The sequence below is a fragment of the Spodoptera frugiperda genome, chromosome 24, assembly GCF_023101765.2.
Source record: "Spodoptera frugiperda isolate SF20-4 chromosome 24, AGI-APGP_CSIRO_Sfru_2.0, whole genome shotgun sequence".
NCBI lineage: Eukaryota > Metazoa > Arthropoda > Insecta > Lepidoptera > Noctuidae > Spodoptera > Spodoptera frugiperda.
In genome coordinates this window covers 1,041,233-1,063,602 of record NC_064235.1, presented here as the reverse complement: position 1 = coordinate 1,063,602, position 22,370 = coordinate 1,041,233, and the positions used below count along the sequence as shown (strand labels likewise).

The following is a 22,370-nucleotide window of genomic DNA, read 5'->3' as shown; positions in this document are numbered from 1 at the left end:
AGGGGGTAACCTCACTCACACAATGAAATATGTATCGATTTTGACATTTCAAAAAAAGTATTAAATCAGTAGCAGCGCGACAATCGCCGCTTCGTATGTCGCCGTTTGCTGCTCATAAACATGAGCCTCTAGCATGGCTTGAAACTAGTCGAGTTCCTCGTCACACAGTTACGTGAGTAAACTGATAACATAATAATTAAAAAGTATTTTTGACTAACTATTTGTAAAAACCGCCAGTCTGTCTGTCAGTGAAGCTGACAAATGCTTGTTCCAAATATGTTTTTTGAGAGGAGAAAATGAATTATTCATTCTTACATTTTTAATCTAGGTATTTATAAATGTCTTTTATTTAACATCTGATTAGTAATATGTATAATATTGTGGGCTATTTGCAAGTTTGACATGAATACCGATAACTTAAAACAAGTTTTTAAATAAAACAGCTATTAAAATTAATATTTCTAAATTCCAATTCTAAGTTAAATGAATAATGGAAGCTTATAGACCAGCAGTCTACTGCTGCTTACTGTTGCCGTGGAAGGCCATTGAAGATCAGATGGGGCCCAGTAGGGCTGATGACCGGAGCTGCGGACTACCTAGCGGGTTACCGGGGCTCCGGCTCGAAAAGCAGGAGTAGGAACGGGGTGGTTTTTAGTCAGTTAGAGTCTGACACTACCTCTCGCCTCGCCCAAGGTAGGAGAAGTCATTGGATGATTTCCCCCCCTAAAAAAAAACTTCGAATATCACTTGTAGCTCTATAAAGTTACAAGTGTCCGTGGGCATCGCCGATTGCTGACCATCAGATGATCTATGATCGTTTGCCGGCCTATTACATAAAAAAAAAATACTACAAAACCTTACGGACAGACTGTCAAAATATTATTTATTTCTTTTTTTCAAAATCGAAGTCAAAGCATTTAATTCAATTAATCCTAAATTTCAGTCATTTTTGAAACGTCCAAGTGAATTGTCTGTCAGTGAAGCTAGGCGCTCGTTCGAAGGTGTAGCTTCGAATGGAGAAGAACGAGCAAGAAATTCCATTCATTGCTCTTTTAAAAAAGGTTTAAACTCTTAATTGGAATAAATGTTCTAACTTTGACTTTAATGGTTTATATGAATTTGGTTTAGAAATATTAAACTATATTATTTTAGGAATTGGCTATCAAAATAATCTCTCTACACATTTTTTATCGTTTGTAACATAACAGCGAAGCAAGCAACGGACCCCTAAAACTTAGCGCGATAATCAGCACTGTGACGGAAAGATGCCAGTCGACGGTTGTCAGTTGGCGGGCGCGGACGCCATTACTCGCGTCACAAGTTTATTATCTGTGGTGCAAGGTGACGGAAGCAGTGATTACTAATTCATATCTCTTTAAAAAAAATATTTCAAATAAAAAAAATCCGTTAAAAATTTCGCCGGTGTGTTGAAAAAGTTGTGTGGTGAAAATAAATGTGTTGATAAACAGTTTTTTTTACGTGTGCAGTGTCTTGCGTGTTCGAGAGGCGCATTTTCGCGGGATTTGCTTTCTCCTAGTGCATTGGAGTGCAGTGTGTTCGCTAATTTCTTTTTTTTCGGATACATTTTTGGCCTTTAAAAATATGTTTTGTTATATAGCCTTTGCGTGACAGTGATGTGCAATTAAGATTCTTTTTTTTTATCGATATATTTTTTAGTTTTTTAGAAAGTTCTCTCCATTTAAAGCATTTGAAATTTTATTCGGCGAATTTTATTAGAAGTCTGTTAATATGTTTTTAATAAGTCTATTAAATACACATTCTTGTGTTAATTATCGTCTTAACGTATAGCATTTAATAATTAGTGACATCATCCACAGAAATAGACGAACGGTTGCTTATTTTTTTCCTTTAGTGATGAGCATTCTTTACAAAAGGTTTATAAAAACGTTACATAGTTACTTGACTGCCCTGTCGGCCGAGTGGTTGCGGTTGGGTTCGATTCCCGGGTCGGGCAAAGTATTACTAGGCTTTTTTCGGTTTTTCAAAAATTTCTCAGTAGTAGCATGGAGTCTGGAAATGTGCCCGGTATATGGCAATAGGCTCACCACTACATGGGACTTACAACATTAATTGTGAAAAGTGGGTGTACATTGTACAGTGGCATTACGTGCTTAATGTGCACCTCTGCCTACCCTTTCGGGGATTAAAGGCGTGACGATATGTATGTATATATGTATGTACATAGTTACTTCTTACGTCATAACTTAACGTATTTTGCTTAAAAAAAAATATTCGTTAGACCAAATGTCGAATGATAAGGTCGTTCGTGAATCGCTTTTAAAATATGACTCAGACTACGTGAATAAGTTATCTTATCGTATTTTTTATCTTCTTAGATTGAGAAGTAAGGTGCAGGTATTTTTCGTTGTTGCGTTGTGTGAGTGAGGTTACCGGAGGCCCAATTACCTCCTTGCCCAATCTTCGATTCCTCAACAACCCTTAAATTCCTAACCCCCAAAGAGCATCAGACTTGTAACGTCTCTGGTGTTTCAAGTGTCCATGTGTGGCGGCGATTGCTTACCATCAGGTGATCCGTCTGCTCGTTTACCGGCTTATACCATAAAAAAGTATTCATAAAAATAGTATTCAATGAATTTTGTTGGTATTGTCTGATACAATAAAAGTTGGTTTAGCTTAGGAAGGACTACTTTTGATGCAATTAAAAAGTAAAAAAATTAGGCAATGATAATACTTATACAGCCTAATTTGACGGTTAAAACCAAGTAGTGATGTTACACTTAACTTAAAAATAAATATCGATGAAAATCTTTTTAAACCTAAAACAGAAATTTCAATTCAGTTATCAAAATAGTGATTTTTTTTTTTTTTTTTTTTATGGATCAAGCCGGCAATCGAGCAGACGTATTACCTGATGGTAAGCAATCGCCGCCGCCCATGGACACTTGAAACACCAAAGGCAAGTGTTACAAGTGCGTTGCCTTGGAATCGGGGATTGGGAAGGGGGAATTGGGCCTCCGGTAACCTCACTCACACAACGAAACACAACGCAAGCGTTGTTTCACGTCGGTTTTCTGTGAGGCCGTGGTATCACTCCGGTCGAGCCGGCCCATTCGTGCCGAAGCATGGCTCTCCCACACTTAAACTACTGGTCCGATTTGAATAATTCTTTTTGTGTTGGATAGCGCATTTATCGAGGAAGGTTATAGGCTATAAAACATCACGCTACAATTAATAGGAACCAGGCAGAGCGGGTGAAACCGCGCGGAAGTAACTAGTCTGTTATATTGTCCGCAACTCCGATGCCTACTTACCTAAAATGTTAATTTAGTTATGCCAAACACGGCTAGGCATGATACATTGTGTTCAAGAATTATTCTTATATGTATGTCCGTTGCGATGACAAATAATAATATGTCCGCTGCTCCCAAGGTCATTGTTAGGAAATTATTCGATGAAACATAATACCAGGCACACAGCTGTTTTAACAAATTATTACATTACAATCGCTCATATGAAGTTACGCAATCAATTCTGCTAATTGGGTAGTATCCTCGGTCAAATATAAATTATTACAACTTTTCAACACAATAAAATATTCAAAACTAATCACACTCTCATTCATACATTTGATGAACTACTTAATTTTCGATTTTTTCTAGCTAAATTTCTAGAAATAAGTCTGCTATTTGACGTCAAAATCTGATGACGTCATAATAGAGTATTTCATACAAAGTTCATAGAAAATATAGTTTTTGACGTTTCGAAAAAAGTATTGAATTTGAGTAGTAGGAAACTAGCGTATTGTCCTAATTCACTTTTTATAATCGACTGCCTCGTTTGAGTTGAGTGGTTGCAAATGCGATTGCCGTGCATGTGGTCTCGGAAGATTCCGTTTTTAAAATTATTTCGATTCAAGTGCGTTTGTCGGGTCTCAGGTTCGATTCCCGGGTCGGGCAAAGTATTACTAGGGTTTATTCGGTTTTTAGAAAATTTCTCAGTGAATTCTGCCTAGTATATGGCAATAGGCTTACTCCCTATTACATGGGACTTAAAACACAAATGGTGAAAAGTGAATGTACATTGTATAGCGGTATTACGTGCCGTAATGTGCACCTCTGCCTACCCCTTCGGGGATAAAAAGGCGTGACGTTGTGTGTATAATATTATTACTATTCATAACTTTCATGGTCACACATCAACAAAGTCATTTCGATTAAAAAGCGAGTCCTACACACGATCATTAAGAAACCATCCATCAACCACTCCAATTTGGCATTAACATTCTTATCCTAATCATAATAAGACCTATATTCCTTTAACACTAACCTCTTTTGCCTAACATTCTTATCTCAATCACCATAAGACCTATATTCCTTTAACATAACACTCTTTTGACATAATGGCTTATAAAAAAATCTGCGCGCCATTTTTTCTTGAAGGGACCAAAAAGGTTCTTTTTGTTTTTCGACCAAATGCAAGCTAAAAACTGGCAAATTGTTTCGTTGGACTTTCATCTTTAAATATTTGTATCATAACGTCGAAAATCTGTTACAGTATCGACAAATTGGTGTAGGTTTATGAGCTTCGCGTTAGTGTCTGCGTTTTTTGTCATAACCAAATGTCCAGACGAATTTTTTGTCATAAAAACTGCTTTATTTTAGTATGACACAGTCCATTGATGGACTAAAGGCTTCCTCTATATAAGAAAGTTAAAGTCAAAAGCATTTATTCCAATCAAAAGTCAAAATAAATTATTGCAAATAGACCGGGAAGACACTTTTGAATGTCAAAGCAAATATAGTAATATTAAAAAATTTCTTTCTGTCCGTTAGTCCTCTAGTTGCTCTATTTGCTCGTTCCAAAGTGTAGATTCCTATGGAGAGGAACGAGCAAGATACTCCATAGGTTACTATTTTAAAAAATACACATTGGAATAATCACCATGCTTGTCATGACGATATTTTAAAGGTTTAGATTTAGCAGAGAGCGCATGTATTTCTGATAAATAAGCAGCCCCCTATTTTTTGCGTCAGAAAATCATCCAATGCCTTCTCCCGCATTGACCGAGGCTAGAGGGAGTGTCAGACTTTACTGACTAAAAACCACCCCGTTCCTATTCCTACTTTTCGAGCCGGAGCCTCGGTAACCCGCTATGCAGTCCGCAGCTTCAAAAATATGCAGTCCCCTACTCTACCTTTAAAGAAAAGTGTAACAGACAAAATAAATGCATTCCACTTCACCGTCAGTTTACTCAACAAAAAACTGCATTTGAATTCGGATACAGTATTTTTTGTGGCCATTTTTTATTACATTGCTAAGTGACTGTGACTATCGGGGACTGGTCAGTCGCTGGCGTCCAGTGTGCACGGAGATAAGATAGAAGTATCTCCCATTTGCCGTTATTCACATCCGACATGGTTGTAATTAAACTATACGGCAAATTACGGGTGTTTAATTAGAAACGACTATACATATAGTTAGTCGATGAGTTGTTTTTGCAATGGTAATGAGAAAAATGTATGATATACATAAACGGGCAGACGGATCACCTGATGCTGCCAATGGACACTCGAAACACCAGAAGCGTTACAAATGCGTTGCCGGCTTTTTGGGTATTGGGAATTTACTTCGAATAGGAATACAAAATGATAATTAAATATTCACAACCTAAAAATTACTGTATAAGAAACATAAAAAAAAGGAAAAGAAATAAAAACTAACTTAATCGGGGTCGTGAGTTTTGGTCCGGAACTGCGGACAACGTCAAAGGTTACCGGGGCTCCGGCTCAAAGCAGGAGTAGGAATGTCTTTAGTCAGAGATAAGATACTGACACTCTCTGTCTCCCTCCACCTCCCACAAGGTGGGAGAAGGCATTGGATGATATTTCTCCTCAAAAATAACTAGCTAATCATATCATAAAGAAAAAATGTCTTAAACCCAACAAAACATCGTCTAAAATTGCTTGTCTTTACGAAAAGAACTTAGGTTTGTTAGCAATGCAGTTACAAAGCCCAATGGACGAACAATTAACTGTTTCGAAGGTCAATTAAAATTGAATTTGTTATTGTTGGGAGCACGTACCGACACAGCACATCAAGCTACCCTAAATTATCCAACTTCTCTAACAGAATTTCAACTTTAAGCCATAAGGAATAGAATAGAAAATTGGTTGAAGCTATTTGAACGTTAAAGGTACACCCTAAAGTATTCATTTCCTCCAGCAGATTTTAAACTTTGAGCTAGAAGGAATAAAATAGAAAATTAATTGTAGATATTTGTACCTAATTAACGTCATGGTGGCAAGAAGGTTTAAGACCATTCCTCATATATGAGGGTGTTGGAAAGCTACCGATGGCAAATACCAATGTGACTTTTTCCGAGTTTGTACTTTCTAAGATTAAAGACACCACTGACAAACGGTGAAGGAAAACATCGTGAGGAAACCTGGTCTAATAACTTTTTTTTAACGTTGCCCCACACTAGCATATTCTCCTGTGTCGTGGGTGCGTTTACAAACATACAAGTTCACATACACATGACACCCAGACCCGAAACAACTATCTGTGGATCACACAAAGAGTGGCTTGAAACTAGCCGAGTTCCTCGTCAAACAGTTACGTGAGTAAACCGATAGCATAATAATTAATATATGTAGTTTTCATGATTAATTACGCATCTCTACCTACCAATTTGGTGTACTTTTGATGCACGTGTTTCAAGTACTTTGTTTTGATATTAAACTCTTGAAACTTGAGTACTGATGCATATAGCCATGCTAAATTGATTACAATTTGTAATGCACAGATTGCAGCTCGACATCTTTCCCTAATTGTACATCATCATCATCATCATCAGCCTATAAGCACCCACTACTGACCAAAAACCTCTGAGCACTAATCACCACGCTTGCTCAATGCGGGTTGGCGATTTCAAACTCATAATTAGAAATTATAAGCCCAGGTTTCCTCACGATGTTATCCTTCACCGTTTGTCAGTGGTGTCTAAATAATCTAAGAAAGTAAACATGTAACTGGGAAAAAGTCACATTGGTACTTGCCGTGTAGGTTTCGAGCCCTCATGTATGAGAAGTCAGCATCTTAAACTTGCAGGCCACTGGGGAAATGCTGAGATAGAAAATTAAGACATTCTCATTTTTATATATCTACAAAGTCACGTGCTAAATAAAACAAAGTGCATTTTGCACGCGGCCTCTAAAACGTCCTTCGATTTTGACATTACATAGTGATGGGACACGATAAAAAGTAATAATAATATGCATCAATATCGATGTCGATAAAATCTTTAATCCTTGATAGTGATTTTATTGTTTTCTTTTTATTAACTGATTACAATTTAAATTAAATAGGTAGGTAGGTATTTATAAAATGGTTACTTAGCTAGAGACTATTAGACATCGGAGTATAAGGAAACTTGAATTTTGTGATCAGTGTTCTTTCCTTTTCCATTTATGAAAGTCCTTTGTTCAACAATTGGACTATTATAGATTTATAATAATGGCTGAGGCCTTAAATTAACCAATGTCCTTTTAGTGTGCCCATTAAGTGTGGGTGAGCCATGCTTCGGCACTGCTGGGCCGGCTCGACCGAAGTGATACCACGGCCTCACAGAAAACCGACGTCAAACTTCCTAATCCCCGATTCCCGATTAACAACCCTTAAATTCCTAACTCCCAAAAGTCCGGCAACGCACTTGTAACGCCTCTGGTGTTCCAAGTGTCCATAGGCGACGGCGATTGCTTACCATCAGGTGATACGTCTGCTCGTTTATCGGCAAAAAATATACCCTTTAAGAAAATTTTTCAAGTACGTAAGTCACGAAATGATAAAATAAGCAAACAAACTTCCTAATTTTAATATTATTACTTAATACAAAAATTCTAGAACACTAATTCTAAATTTAGATTAGTTATCATAATCATTAGTCTTATATGAATATAATGTATTGAAATTCTTACATAATATTTCAAAACATACATATGTAGGTACATCAAAAATAAGTGGACTTTTATCTCAGAGATAACAAATACCTTAACTTATCTAGGTCATTTAGTGACGTCATAGATTTTGTGCATTGAAACCTAGTCATGTAGACTGCATTGATCACGTACACAATTTGATTAAATATGAACAAAGTAATTTAAAAAAAAGGACGATGTCGTGGTGACCCGGCGGTTTAAGACGTCCGCTTCTCATGCATGAGGAGTCGAATCCTACCAACGGCAAATACCAATGTGACATTTTGCTGTTACATGCAGTCTGTTATTTGGGCTCAGCGTAAATGTATCAGAGAAATTGTAAACATATTTTTTTAAAGAGTAACAAATGGAGTTTCTTGCTCTTTCTTCTCCATTCATACAAGGATATTAAAATAAGAATTAGTCCGAATCTACTAGAGAATCTACCCTATTTCACAAAGTATTTGTGACGCTTTTTGGCTACATATTTTTCCTAAACCTACTAAATAGCTACTAAAATCTCGAAACTAAAACACCCAATACCATTTTACCCGACCATGACCCCATTCTCAACTGTCTTACAACCAGTTGTTATTATTATTTGTTCTATAAATAGAGTGAGAAGCACCCCTTAATGTTTACAAAGACGTTCCCCCTTCAAAGCACCCCTTCCTAAGATTGTGCCTCATCACCTGGTGTCCATAAAATTTGTTTGTAAAAACTTTTGCATATGTCAATTATCTGGCTATTTAAGGGCCGTTTTTGATGGTATTATTACTGTTTGGGGCAGGCAAAATGTTATTTGGCCTTATTGGTCATGGGACTTCAAACCAAATTAACTAAAAATGTTTGGTTTACTCATGTAAATATCTGGAGAAAAATGAAATGAAAAAAATTTATTGGTTTTAAAAATACATCGTAGAAACATGTTGTCTGACGTCGCCGCATATAGCTTAGCATTGGTGGAAACGGACTCAGTTAAGCTACGTTTTATATGGAAAGATACGTGCTTTGGATGTGTGCTATTGATAGCTTTCCTTCCATCGACACATTGCATTCTCAAGCTGCACATCTTCCTCGCACCTACTCTCGATACTTCACATACTTAAGCTTCGCATCTTCCTCACGCTACATAGCTCAGTATCAGTGGAAATAGTCACGTAGTGTCACAGCTTAGCTATTACATCTTCGTAGCATATCTCTTGTGGAAAAACAACCTTATGGTATGCTGTTAATCAATCATTCTTGTGCATACTGAATCAAAGACTAAAATAAGTATGACTTAGCTCAACAAATGTTTGTTTTAAGTGACCTAATACCATCTTGAAGTCTCGGTCACCTTCGGAAGGACATTTAAAGTGATTAGTCTGCTATTTCTAATTGTTTGCACATCCTTAGTTTGTCTTGAGAAATATTACTCGCAGTTTTAAAGGTCTTTTTAGTAATTTTGACATAATATTCAGACATTTTTTTAAACTTTGACGGTAGAAGGTAGAGGTTGAAGATGTGACATCACCCTTACTCTAGTTACGTTATGGGTTTTATGTAATAGGAGGTGATATTCTTGCCACAGCCCAGGCACAATTATAGTTTCCACCAGATGTGCTATGTAGATGCTACAAAAATGTAATAGCTAAGCTAAAATGTACAACTATGTGACAGCTTCCACTGATACTAAGCTATGTAGCTGTGTGAGGAAGATACGCAGCTCAGGTGCCATGCCAGCCATGCATAGCACGCATCATTCCATATAAAAAAACTTTAGCTAAGTCTGTTTCCATCAGTGCTAAGCTATGTGTACCAATGAATATGATTGGTGGAAGCGAAACGCATAGACAGCAACGCAGCATAGCACATCTCTGGTGGAAATGACCCCTATAGACTCAGTGCTCTTTTCTCAATGAAAACAAACAAACGAATCTCCCCCGAATTCCAAAAATACTTTAGAATAAGAAATAGGTACATAATGTATACAATATACATCTTCGAAATGAGTAATACGCACACATCCATCAGAGCCGATGCCTTTCATAGTTATAGGCGAATAGTGAAAAGGTTAGTTTTGCCGGATATTTCCCAATTTCCCCATAAAAGCGTACACTTATCTAACATCCGACTTCCATTTGTCAAACTCCTAATATCATGAGCTAGCCTAGCGAAACGACATTTAGCGCTTGTCTACAAATGGAGTAAAAACTAAATTATATAGTAATAGCTTCTGCCAGTGGCTTCGCCCGCGTTTCCGTGGGATAAAAAGTATCCTATGTGTTATTCCAGACCATAATAATAATTATTATCAAACCATAACATAATGTTGTGTTTCGTTGTGTGAGTGAAGTTACCGGAGACCCAATTACTCTCCATCCCAATCTTCACAATCCTTGATTCCCCAACAACCCTTAAATTCCTAAACCCCAAAATGCCGGCAACGCATTAGTAACGCTTCTGGTGTTTTGGGGTGTCCATGGACGACGGCGATTGCTTACTATCAGGTGATCTGTCAGCTTATTTACCGGCTTATTCCATAAAAAATCTACCTCTGTTCCAAATTTTATCCCGATCCTATCAGCAGTTTTGACGTGATTGAGTAACACACACATAAACTTTCGCATTTATAATATTAGCAAGATTTTCAACATAAACTAAAATGCTACTACAAATATCTTCACATTTCACCTACATTTCAATAAATAAAACGTGTTTTAGTAAGCAAATCGCTTAAAAGTCGGTCAGATAGTGTATTGCAAGTATGCATCGTCTAGCCACTTGGAGTTGTCTACACAAATACCTACGTATCACCATTTTAAGACCATTAGTCTTGTGTATGGCTTCCACCCGTGACTGTATGTGAGCATCGGTTGGAGGTTTTAGGTTAGAAAAGGCTATTTTGTTAGGAAATTTCGACTTTTTCAATGATTTCAGATAATTAGTCTAAAAAATCTCAGTAGTAGCACGGAGTCTGGAATTGTGCCCAGTATATATATGGCAATAGGCTCACCTATTACATGGAACTAATAACACAAATGGTGTAAAGAGGGCGTACAATTGTACATTGTCTTTTGGAATACATGGAACACATCGGTAAACGAGCTGACGTATCACCTGATGGTAAGCTATCGCCGCCGCCCATGGACACTTAAAACACCGAGGCATTACAATTGCGTTGTTGGCTTTTTGGGGGTTAGGAATTTAAGGGTTGTTGGGGAATCGAGGAACGTAGGTAATTGTGCCTGCGGTAACCTTACTTGTGTAACGAAAGACAACACAAGCGTTGCTTCACGTCGGTTTTCTGCTCGGCCTTGGTATCACTCCTGTCGATTTGGCCCAGCACTGCCGAAGCATGGCTCTCTCACACTTAATCAGTCAAACAATCGATCCTTGATTATTTGACAAAAACTAACATAATAACGTCAAATATCAGATCACAATCATAAAGATTTTGGATTAAAATCGGCTTATTGTAATCGATTAATCAATAGATAAATAGATAAAATGCATTACGTAGACAAATGTGTCAATTTCACAATATATACATTCTTTGACACACACGCAACGCAACTTAGTAAGATAGACGATAAATATGGATATTTCATGCGAGAAATCAATTACTTGGATTGTGACATTGAAAGCGATAATTTCTTTGGTATTTTTTATTGGTTACAAAATGCTTAATTATTATATTTTTTCTATTTTCTGATCGAAATGTTATAACACTAGAAATCTTTTAATGACAATGACTAGTGTTATACTAGTAACACTAACACAGTTCTATTTTTATCGATATTTTTTCAAACATTGTTAAACACATCACTATAATTTTAAATACGGTGTATTCTAATTATTGTTGGGCCATCCATTAGACAGATTGTTACAAAATGTATTCGTTTTATCCATATATTTTTAAACGTCGTTAAACACATCACTACAAGGGTGTTTTTTGATTAATAATACTTTTTTTTTGTTTTTATTGAATGGTAACCCACTATTCAATACTTTTTTCAAATGGCCAAAAATTATAGCTTTGCTATTTACTTACAATATTTTAGGGGACGTGAGATTTTTGTGTCAAATAACATACCTAATTAATTATTTCGTAAATAGGTAATAGCTAGAAAAATACGAAAATTAGGTTATATTATATTGTCAAATTAATAAATGAAAATATATTTATGGTTTTTTGACTTAGGAAAATACGGAATTGTTAACTGCGTATAAAATTGTTAATCAGGTTGCACTTTACTGCAAAATCAAGTGTAGGACTTTACTCATAAGTGCTTGTGGCGCTGATTTTAGATAACATTAATGATAACGCATTCTGGACCCTCCCTCAAGTACTAAATACACTTTAAATTTACAATCACTTATTTATGTAAATAAAACCCATGACTTACTGTGAATGACTGACTGTACAAAGTGGGTGTGCATTGTATAGAGGCATTACGTGGCGTAATGTGCACCTTTGCCTAACCCTTCGGGGATAAAAGGCGTGACGTTGTAAAAAAGAAAGATTATAAAACTGACCTATATTCTAAATCAATCGTTTTACAAACAGCTATCCTATCCATAGGGAAAAACAGCTGGAGCTGCGGACTACCTAGCGGGTTTACCGGCGCTCCTATTCGAAAAACAGGAGTAGGAACGGGGTGGTTTTTAGTCAGAAAGTGTAACACTCCCTCTCGCCACGCCCAAAGCGGAAGAAGTCATTGAATGATTTTCCCCCCTTAAAAAAGGGGAATAACAGTCGTGATTTCATGTAACTATGCAGTTATGTATAACAGGTAGGTATTAAGTATCAGTGAGTCAGATCGTGTGATGACATAGTGTTCAACACAAAGTAGCTATTTGTTTGATTAGTTCATAGTTTCATAGTCACGTTCACTTTATTGAATCTAGAAATTATTGTGCTTTTTGTCCGCAACTACTGCGCAGCGCATAAAATGAAAAATAGGCTGAATTTTTCTACATTTTTCAATCGACTTCAAAAATAGGAGGTTCTCTGTTTGACCTGTATGTATGTGTGTATGTTTGTGCGCGATTATCTCGCGTTTGGCTGAACCAATTTTGATGAGGTTTTCAGCATAGTATTTTTCAGACTTAGGAGAAGGTTTTAGGTATATTACCCGACTTAAAAAAAAAATAGTTCACGTTAGAAGTCGGTTTTTTAAGCGTATTAGTTTTAGAATGATCAAGAGATATCTTTTATCTATTTGCGAAGGAAGTATTTTTTTTTTGATCAGACTAAAAAATAAGTCTATCTGCCACATTCAGAGTAATTTAATGGTTACTTAACCTAGTCCTTAGCAATAGAAAAACCGAACAAAATCTTAGTTACTAAGGGATAGTTTAAGTAATAATTAAATATCTCTGAGTATAGCAATATGTCATGTTTCTTCAAAAAACGCATTTAATTTGCACAAAACAACAACAGCTATGGCTCAAAATATCTCAACACATTGCAGCGAATAAAATATCGTTTGATTAAATTAAATGGTCGAGGAAAACAATATGGTCGGCCTCAACCAATCAATTGTTTCTGTTTGTATTTAATTCTTTATTGACTGACCTAATAAAATTAATTGTAGTCTGCAGTTTATTGACGTGAGAATCTTACTCCCGAATACCGAAATGATAATCAAATTTAAGCTGTACTTAAGTATCGTGCTATGTCTGTCATTTACAAAGGGTTTGTTGGGACAGAACTATATTTGATAGCGTCTTAAGACGTTTGAGTATTTGACCATTAGATTTAATTATTATGTTATCGGCTTACTCACGTAACTGTTTGACGTAAATCTCGACTAGTTTCAAGCCATGCTAGTGGTTCATATTCAGGAGCATGACTTCGGATCGTCGCGACGTGTGTCGCAGAATGCTGCTCATGAATATGCGCGGCAAAATATAATAGATTTATAAGTTTGGAAAACAGGCCCAAGTAAGCTGATAATATTATAATTAATTTAGTATATCTCACGATAATTACAATAAAATTCAAAGTACGCATTATAAGTTCGGTAACCAAGCCCAAAATAATCTTAAATTATAATGTTCTTTTTACCTCACATTTAAAGATATCGTGATGTATATTTTATCGATAAAAACATCGACCTCCTTCGCATCACTAGTCTTTAAAACGGATTGCATTCAAGAAATAATACCTTGATTATGCCTAACCTAGAATTAATTTAACCGCTAATAATATAAAGACATTTACGAGATTTTAATTTATTATGTATTGTCTTTTTATGTACAGTACGGTAAATATAATATAGGTAACATAACAGGGAATATTTTATAAGGTGTTCTAAAAGTATTTGCCACGGCTTTAATGGGAGGTAGTGTTGTGTTTGAAGACTACAATAGTGAAGAAATTTCGTACCCCGGACTAGTTAATTCAATTTGAGAACATAAGTCAAATAAACATTGTCTCTACTATGTATAAAGTGGTAATATAATATAGGTAAAATAACAGGGCTGAAATATTATAAAAAGGTGTTCTAAAAGTGTCTGCCACGGCTTTAATGGGAGGTAGTGTTGTGTTTGAAGATCACAATAGTGAAGAAATTTCGTGCCCCGGACCAGTAGGGCTTCGGTCGTAGGTTTTATTGATTTACTAATAGAATTACTTAAAATAACGTTTTATTTTTAATTTCATATCAAAAACTATTTATTTATCTTATTTCATTCGTATATTTGTTCACGGAAGTTCGCAATAAATAGAATTGTAGTATGCAATACTGCGATGTTATTTTCGTTCGTGTCGTTGAATTAGAGTAGGCCCCCAATATTAACTCAATTTGAGAAACGACTAAAGAAGTTAAATATGTTTCTGAAGTAAATATTGACTTAGGTTTTCATTCATTATTTAACTACGTATGGAAAAATTTAATGCTAAAGAATATGACGCTTTACGTGACTAATAAAACAAATATTAGGTAGGTATTGTAAATAGTTTTAATACGGCTCTGTTAGAATACTACCTAGCGGGTTTAAGTATATGTATGTTATTCAATCACGTCAAAACGGCTGCGGAGCTGCGGACTACCTAGCGGGTTTACCGGGAGTAGGAACGGGGTGGTTTTTAGTCAGTAAGAGTCTGACACTACCTCTCGCCTCACACAAGGCGGGAGAAGTCATTGGATGATTTTCCCCCTCAAAAAAGCGATCTAAAAACTAAATCTACTAATAGAGTAGATTGGCGTTCCATTATTTCTGCCTACCCCCATGGGAGACAGGCGTGAGGTTATATATGTATGTATGTAATAGGGTAGATGACTAATTTTTATTCCAATGTCCGTCTTGTAGATTATTTTAAAACATTACACACGTATTTTTATTTTCTCACGGAAACAAATACTTTCGAAGATATATCGATTTGAAATATCGCGTGATGCCACTTCTAGGTATATTTTATACGTAGAAATGACGTGTTTGCTCCCACTCCTAAACTTTGATTCGTTTTATCTAAGTATTGTTGTATGTCTAATATTTTTTCATTACCTAACTGACGGACTAAATAGATTTTTAATTTTCATACCCCGTCATCATCAATTAGGAAAATCATTTATTCTTTACTCTATTCCACAAAATATAAACAAAAGTTATAACCATTCAAAAATAATTGCTACTTCATCACTGCCGACTAAACAAATATTGAAATTGTTAGCTCTCTCACGTTTCAAATCGCTTGCCTACTACATTAAACATTAAGTTTTTTAAACATGCTAATAATATTTCGCCCAAACTTTACGCCCGGCATGCAAATAGTTTGAAAAAAATCTCGTAAAAAAACGAGTTCGTTTATTGCTATACAAGTCGGCCATTTTGAAAACACCGGCTGTGTCTAACGACAATGGGTTTGCCGCCAAAAATATTGACAGTAGAACCATAGTGTCAGATTATAATTCTTTTTTCACTGGAAGAACTGAGTTTTTAAGGATTTTGTGGATTGATTTTAAAGTTGAATTGATTTGTTTCACATGAATATGAGCCTGTACAGCTTTTCTCCATTAATATACGTGAGGAAACCGTGATTTTTAGTTCATTTAGCATACTAGATCATGATCATGAGACATTTCTCATGATAGTTATTACAAAAATACAACATTTTATTTATTCCGTAAGTTACTAATCATTCAACTGGACAGCTAAACTGATTACCTAGGTATTTAGGTTAGGATTTCTTGTTAAAAACACATGCTATTTGTGAACGAAAACGAAATGAGAGCGCACTCTGATTGGCCGGCGCGAATGAACTAACCAATCAGACCCGCCGAACGCGCTCTCATTTCGATTACTTTAAACGTAAGGCAAATTCGTACTAAGCCCTCTGATTGGCCGTCGCGAATGAATCAACTAATCATAGCGCCGAACCACTGCCGTTTCATTTTTATTCAACGTAAAGCAAACTGATCAATTTTTATTCAACGTAAAGTATACTGATCAAGCTTAAATAATGCTCAAAAATCATAAAACCACTACACAAATTCCAAACTTCACCAATCACAAAGTTAACCTTCTGTACTACTATTATAATGTGGTGACGGATTTTTAAATCCGAACGCGCGGCGACCTTGAGACGTAATAGCTCCCATTGTACGCCGTACTTGGAAGAATTGTAACCCAATTTGGTGATATTATTAAATATGAATCAGTTGAATGACTTATACGAATATTATTTGGGTTATTTTAACCGACATGGGCTAAAAATAGACTCACTTTTAAGACTAACTGCTGACAGAAAACTATCAATGTCAAAGTCAATTATTTATTCCAATTAATCCCTATGCTGCCGCGCAACGTGTAGCGGGTTCGATTCCCGCACGGAGCAACTCTTTGTGTGATCCGTAAATTGTTGTTTCGGGTCTGGGTGTCATGTGCATGTGAACTTGTATGTTTGTAAACGCACCCACGACACAGGAGAAAATCCTAGTGTGGGGCTTTAATTACGCATTTCAATTTCGTGATAGCACAAAGAATAATCAATTATCATAATCAAGCATCATCACAAACATCGTTAAAATTTAGTTTCTAAACGAATTAAATTTAAAAAAAAAAGTCCCCATAGACAAAACATGGCAGGCGGAAACGTTTCTTATCACAATTTGCGCGCTAAAAAGATAAATATTTGTATCTGTTTACGTAACTACAGCTTAAATATTACGTTTTTTATCATTTTAAGTCGGAGATAATCCAAAACAGTAGATATGCGGACATTTTACAGTTGTATAGCATTCTTTTAAAATTGTTCTCGCGTATAATTATAGGTTATTTGGCAACCATTTTGAAATTGAATGTCTATAATTGGTATTTTGATTTGATTGCTTAGGTGTTAAGAAAAACTATTCAGCTATATATGACTTCTAAAACATAAAATTATCTGCAAGTTTAGGACTGTTTTTCCACCAGAGATGTGCTATGCTACGTTGCTGTGGATGCGCTTGACTGCCACCAATTAGAGTTATTCATTGGTACACATAGCTTAGCACTGGTGGTAAACGGGTTCAAATAAAATATGTTTTTATAAGGAAAGATGCGTGTTATGGAAGGCCTCCCTACTATCGATACGTCACATATTCGAGCTGCGCATCTTCGTCGCACAGCTACATAGCTTATTAGTGGAAACGGTCACATATTTTCACAGCTTAACCTATTACATCTTCGTAGCATAGCTACATGTATAACACATATCTGGTGGAAATGCACACTTACTGCGGCGGTTAGAATCTTTAGATCCATTATTACAAGTTATATTAATTAAAGCCAATTTTCGTCAGTTATGTTATTATCTACCATATTTGTTACATTGTAACGGTCACCGACCTATACAAGCCAAGGTCAAGAATATATTAAAGTTACCAGTCGTTAAAACGTTATTAATTATTATTCTAAATGCGAATGTTTATCCGGAGCTGCGGACTACCTAGCGGGTTTACTGGGGCTCCGGCTCGAAGCAGGAGTGGGAACGGGGTGGTTTTTAGTCAGTAAGAGTCTGACACTCCCTCTCGCCTCGCCCAAAGCGGGAGAAGTCATTCGATGATATTTCCTCAAAGCGAATGTTTGCGAGGCTGTATGGATTATGTTTGTAACACTTTCGGGTTTTCCTTCCTGACGCTATAACTCCAGAACACAGAAACCGATTTCCACGGTTTTGCATTCGTTGGAAACGTCTCGGGCTCCGTGAGGTTGATAGCAAAGAACATTCAGGAAACCAGCAAACATTAGGGGCGAAGCGGAGTTCACCGGGTTGCTAGTTACTTTTAAATAAATACTAGCTTCTGCCCGTGACTTCGTCCGCGCAAAACTAAAAAAAAAATAGGGCATGAGAAATAGATCTTGGCCGGTTCTCATAGATACCGGATAACCACAAAAAAATTCATCAAAATCGGGCAAGCCGTTTCGGAGGAGTGTGGCAACGAAAACTGTGACACGAGAATTTTTTATATTCGATGCCTTCTTTTTAACGTTTGCTATCATAGACGATAAAATATAATCTATAAACTATTTACCTACTCGCTGTCGACCAACGGACATACGTACGGTTGACTATACAACACTCTCATTCATATATCTGACCTTTGATCATGACGTCATCATTAAATTACATGACAAACTGATGACTAAAACGAAAGAAACGTATCTTTAGTCAGCGCAACGTAAGTTGTTCTAAGAAATTTGTTTGTTAGTCGATAATATGGTGCCTTATTAAGCGCTTTGCGAAACTAGGTGAATCGTAATAGTGACGAGTAATTAACAAATTTCTTAGAAAATCTTACGTTGAGCTGACTGTAAGCGTCCACAGGCCCGCATCGTACGCAACGGATTTTAGTTTGTCTTGTATAGAAACTCATACAACTGCGTCCACTGATCCGCATCGTACGGACCGCATCATCGGCAATGTCTACATGCGATGCGTACCGATGACGTCATACGGAATGCGTACGATGCGTGCGATGCGTACGATACATACGATGCGGATCAGTGGATGCAGTTGTATATGTTCAATAAAAAAAAAAACGAAAATTAACTAAAAATCACGGTTTACTCACGTACATTAATGGAGAAAAGCTCTACTAGTTTCGAGTCACAGAGGGACTCTTCATCATGAGCAGCGTGCGCACATGATTTTTAGTTGATTCAGTATGTTTCACGATAGTTATTATGACTGCCTTGTTGGTCGAGTGGTTGCAAATGCGACTGCCGTACAAGGGGTCTCTGGTTCGATTCCCGGATCGGGCAAAGTATTGCTGGGCTTTTTCGGTTTTTCGAAAATTTCTCAGTAGTAGCACGGAGTCTGGAAATGTGCCCGGTATATGGCAATAGGCTCACCCTCTATTACATGGGACTTACAACATCAATTGTGAAAAGTGGGTGTACATTGTACAGTGGCATTACGTGCCATAATGTGCACCTCTGCCTACCCCTTCGGGGATTAAAGGAGTGACGATATGTATGTATGTAGTTATTATAAAAAAAAAAAAACATTTCAATTGAGATCCTCCGATGATATTGACTTGTTTACCTTTTTAAATCCAAGGTTATTTCATTCACTTAACATTGAATCTACTTAAATGTAAAATGTTTAAACAAATATTTATATTTAATAACAAAAAGCGTATTATCTCACGGTGAACGCATCCGTGATTTGAATTGCTAATATAGTCGACTCGACTCGACTGTCCGGTGTTCTTAGTCGATTGATTTTAAATACAGTATGGAGATCACTCATATGATTTAAATGAAACTACAAGTAGTACTCGTCCACAGAAGCATAATACAACTAAATATTTCAACGAAAATAAAATTGAAATTTTCAAACAAAATAAATAATTAAATTCTGTGTGAACAGCTCCATGTTCCTTGACCACAGAAGAGCTGTAATGTTGTAGGTTATCTAGGAATGTTACGGACATGCGGCGCGGCTGTTATAATGCCGTATTTGCAAAGAGTGTTCAAATTAGCTCAAAGAGAATATTGCACTTTTTGGCTTAACTACTGGGCCTATTTCGCTCATTTTTCGTATATTGTCAGCCAAGATGATAACAAATATGTGGTTTAAATTAAGTCATAAGAGGTTTCCCCATACGGTAGAATAAATGTCAAATTTAGGACTCAGATATACGGACTACCTAGCGGGTTTACCGCGGCCCCGGCTCGAAGGGCAGAAGTAGGAACGGGGTGGTTTTTAGTCAGTAAGAGTCTGACACTCCATCTCGCCTCGCCCAAGGCGGGAGAAATCATTGTATGATTTTTCCCCCTTAAAAGACTTTGCGTCTTGTAACCAAGAATTGTATTGTGAATCTGATTGAAAAAGAGTAACCTATGGAGTTTCTTGCTCGTTCTTCTCCATAGAAATCTACACTTTGGAACGAGCAAATAGAGCAACTACCGACAGACAGACAGACGTTATTAATATTATTATATTTGCTTTGACGTTCAAAAGTGCCTTCCTGGTCTATTTGAAATAAATAATTTTGACTTTGACTTTGGCATTATGATAATTAGCCATTGCCTGCTGTAGAGTATAGAATAGACAAGGAACATAAAAAAAAGAACAATAGCGCTTGACGTTTGTTTTTTTTTTTTCGGCGGGAGTTTTTTTGTTGCGAATTTTTTAATAAATACATATGTTAGCCATGTGTTCGGTTGTTAGTTTAATTTAGTTTTTGCATTATTACTCACGACTTACGATGACGAAATTATAACGAATTTTCCGAAGGCCATTAAATCAGTTTTAACTTTGAATATTTTAAAAGTCACAGAGCTACAAGCAAAATATTGTTTTTTTATGGTATAAGCCGGTAAACGAGCAGACGGGTCACTTGATGGTAAGCAATCGCCGCCGCCCATGGACACTTGAAACACCAGAGGCGTTACAAGTGTGTTGCCGGCCTTTTGGGTGTTTGGAATTTAAGGGTTGGGGAATTAAGGATTGGAAAGATTGGGAAGGGGGGTAATTGGGCCTCCGTTAACCTCACTCACAGAACGCATTTATTGTTGTTAGTTATTTATTACTTATCCTACCTACTACAAGTTATTTTAACGCCACCCATCAACAAACAAACATTGACTTTAAACAAGAAAGTGTATAAACCTTGTCACTAAGCTACACATACGGAATACAAAACTATTGAACATGTAGGTAGAGAGAAAGTATTGCCAATTTGTATGCTAGCATTTTAAAGTCTAATGGTGAAGGCGACATGTCGCGTCGAGGCTTTGAATTTTGTAATAGTATATTTTAGTTTTACCTTTGTGACTTTACAATATACAACCACTTTTCACCATTCGTGTTATTGCTTACGGCGGCGATTGCTTACCACCAGGTGATACCCCTGGTCGTTTACCGGTTTATTCAATAAAAAAAGGAACTAACAACAACATTTCAACATACAACAACATATTTGACCTGTAAAAATGCTCTTTTATAACCTATTTACTAAAATAAATTTATTTCATATAACATTAAATAAAATTACTTGCTTTCGACAATTGCTACAAGTATTCTATATATTCTTATCAAGTACAAGTAAATATTGATAACAGGAACACGCCTTGAGCGATACCTTCGGTCAACAACAATATTACATGGTACAACAAATTCAATGATATTTTATAACTAGGTGACCGTCATATTTACCTGCCTTTTATTTATAGCTTTGCATGGGTGCAAAGATGATATATTATATACCATAGAAAAAAGATGTTTTCCTTCACCATTTGTCAGTGGTGTCTAAATAATCTTAGAAAGTACGTTTAACTCGGAAAAAGTCACATTGTCACATTCAAGTGGGGGAGAGCCATGCTTCGGCACTGCTGGGCCGGCTCGACCGGAGTGATACCACGGCCGAGCAGAACATCGACGTGAAACAACGCTTGCGTTGTGTGAGTGAGGTTACCGGAGGCCCAATTCCCCCCTTCCCAATCTTCCCAATATCCGATTCCTGAACAACAACCCTTAAATTCTTTACTCCCAAAAGGCCGGCAACGCGGCGATTGCTTACCATCAGGTGATAAGCCTGCTCGATTACGCGTTTCATAAAAAAAAAAAAAATATTGATATGAAAACAGTATCTCAAATTAACAACTTTATACCAATACCTATACCTATAACCTAAGATGTGTATTGATGCAAAAAATAATATAATGCTTTATCGCAATATATATATTTATATATGCGAGTATTTACTGTTGTGTGTCCGTTCCACATAATGTGTACTGTTGACATTACGTACATTGAACTCCGGCGCCGATAACTTCTATGTACATATTATAATATTATGTATAATACCATATAAACTGCAATATGATATTATAGTTTTATTTAGACTGACTTTTTTCCGAAGAAAGTGGTAGTTTCAAATACATAGGGAATTAGGGACAGACAGAAACTCAGTTTTTTTATGGTATGAGCCG

The 22,370-nt window shown here is 36.4% G+C and overlaps 1 protein-coding gene across 1 annotated transcript in view; it reads left to right on the top strand.

Annotated features, from left to right (window-relative positions):
• Window positions 1–1,239: 1,239 nt before the first annotated feature.
• LOC118278469 (spectrin beta chain, non-erythrocytic 1) overlaps window positions 1,240–22,370 on the top strand; it is a 110,822-nt gene continuing 89,691 nt past the window's right edge. The window contains exon 1 of the mRNA XM_050703356.1: window positions 1,240–1,341. The gene's annotated coding sequence lies outside the window, so the exon portion shown is untranslated. The remainder of the gene's footprint in view (window positions 1,342–22,370) is intronic.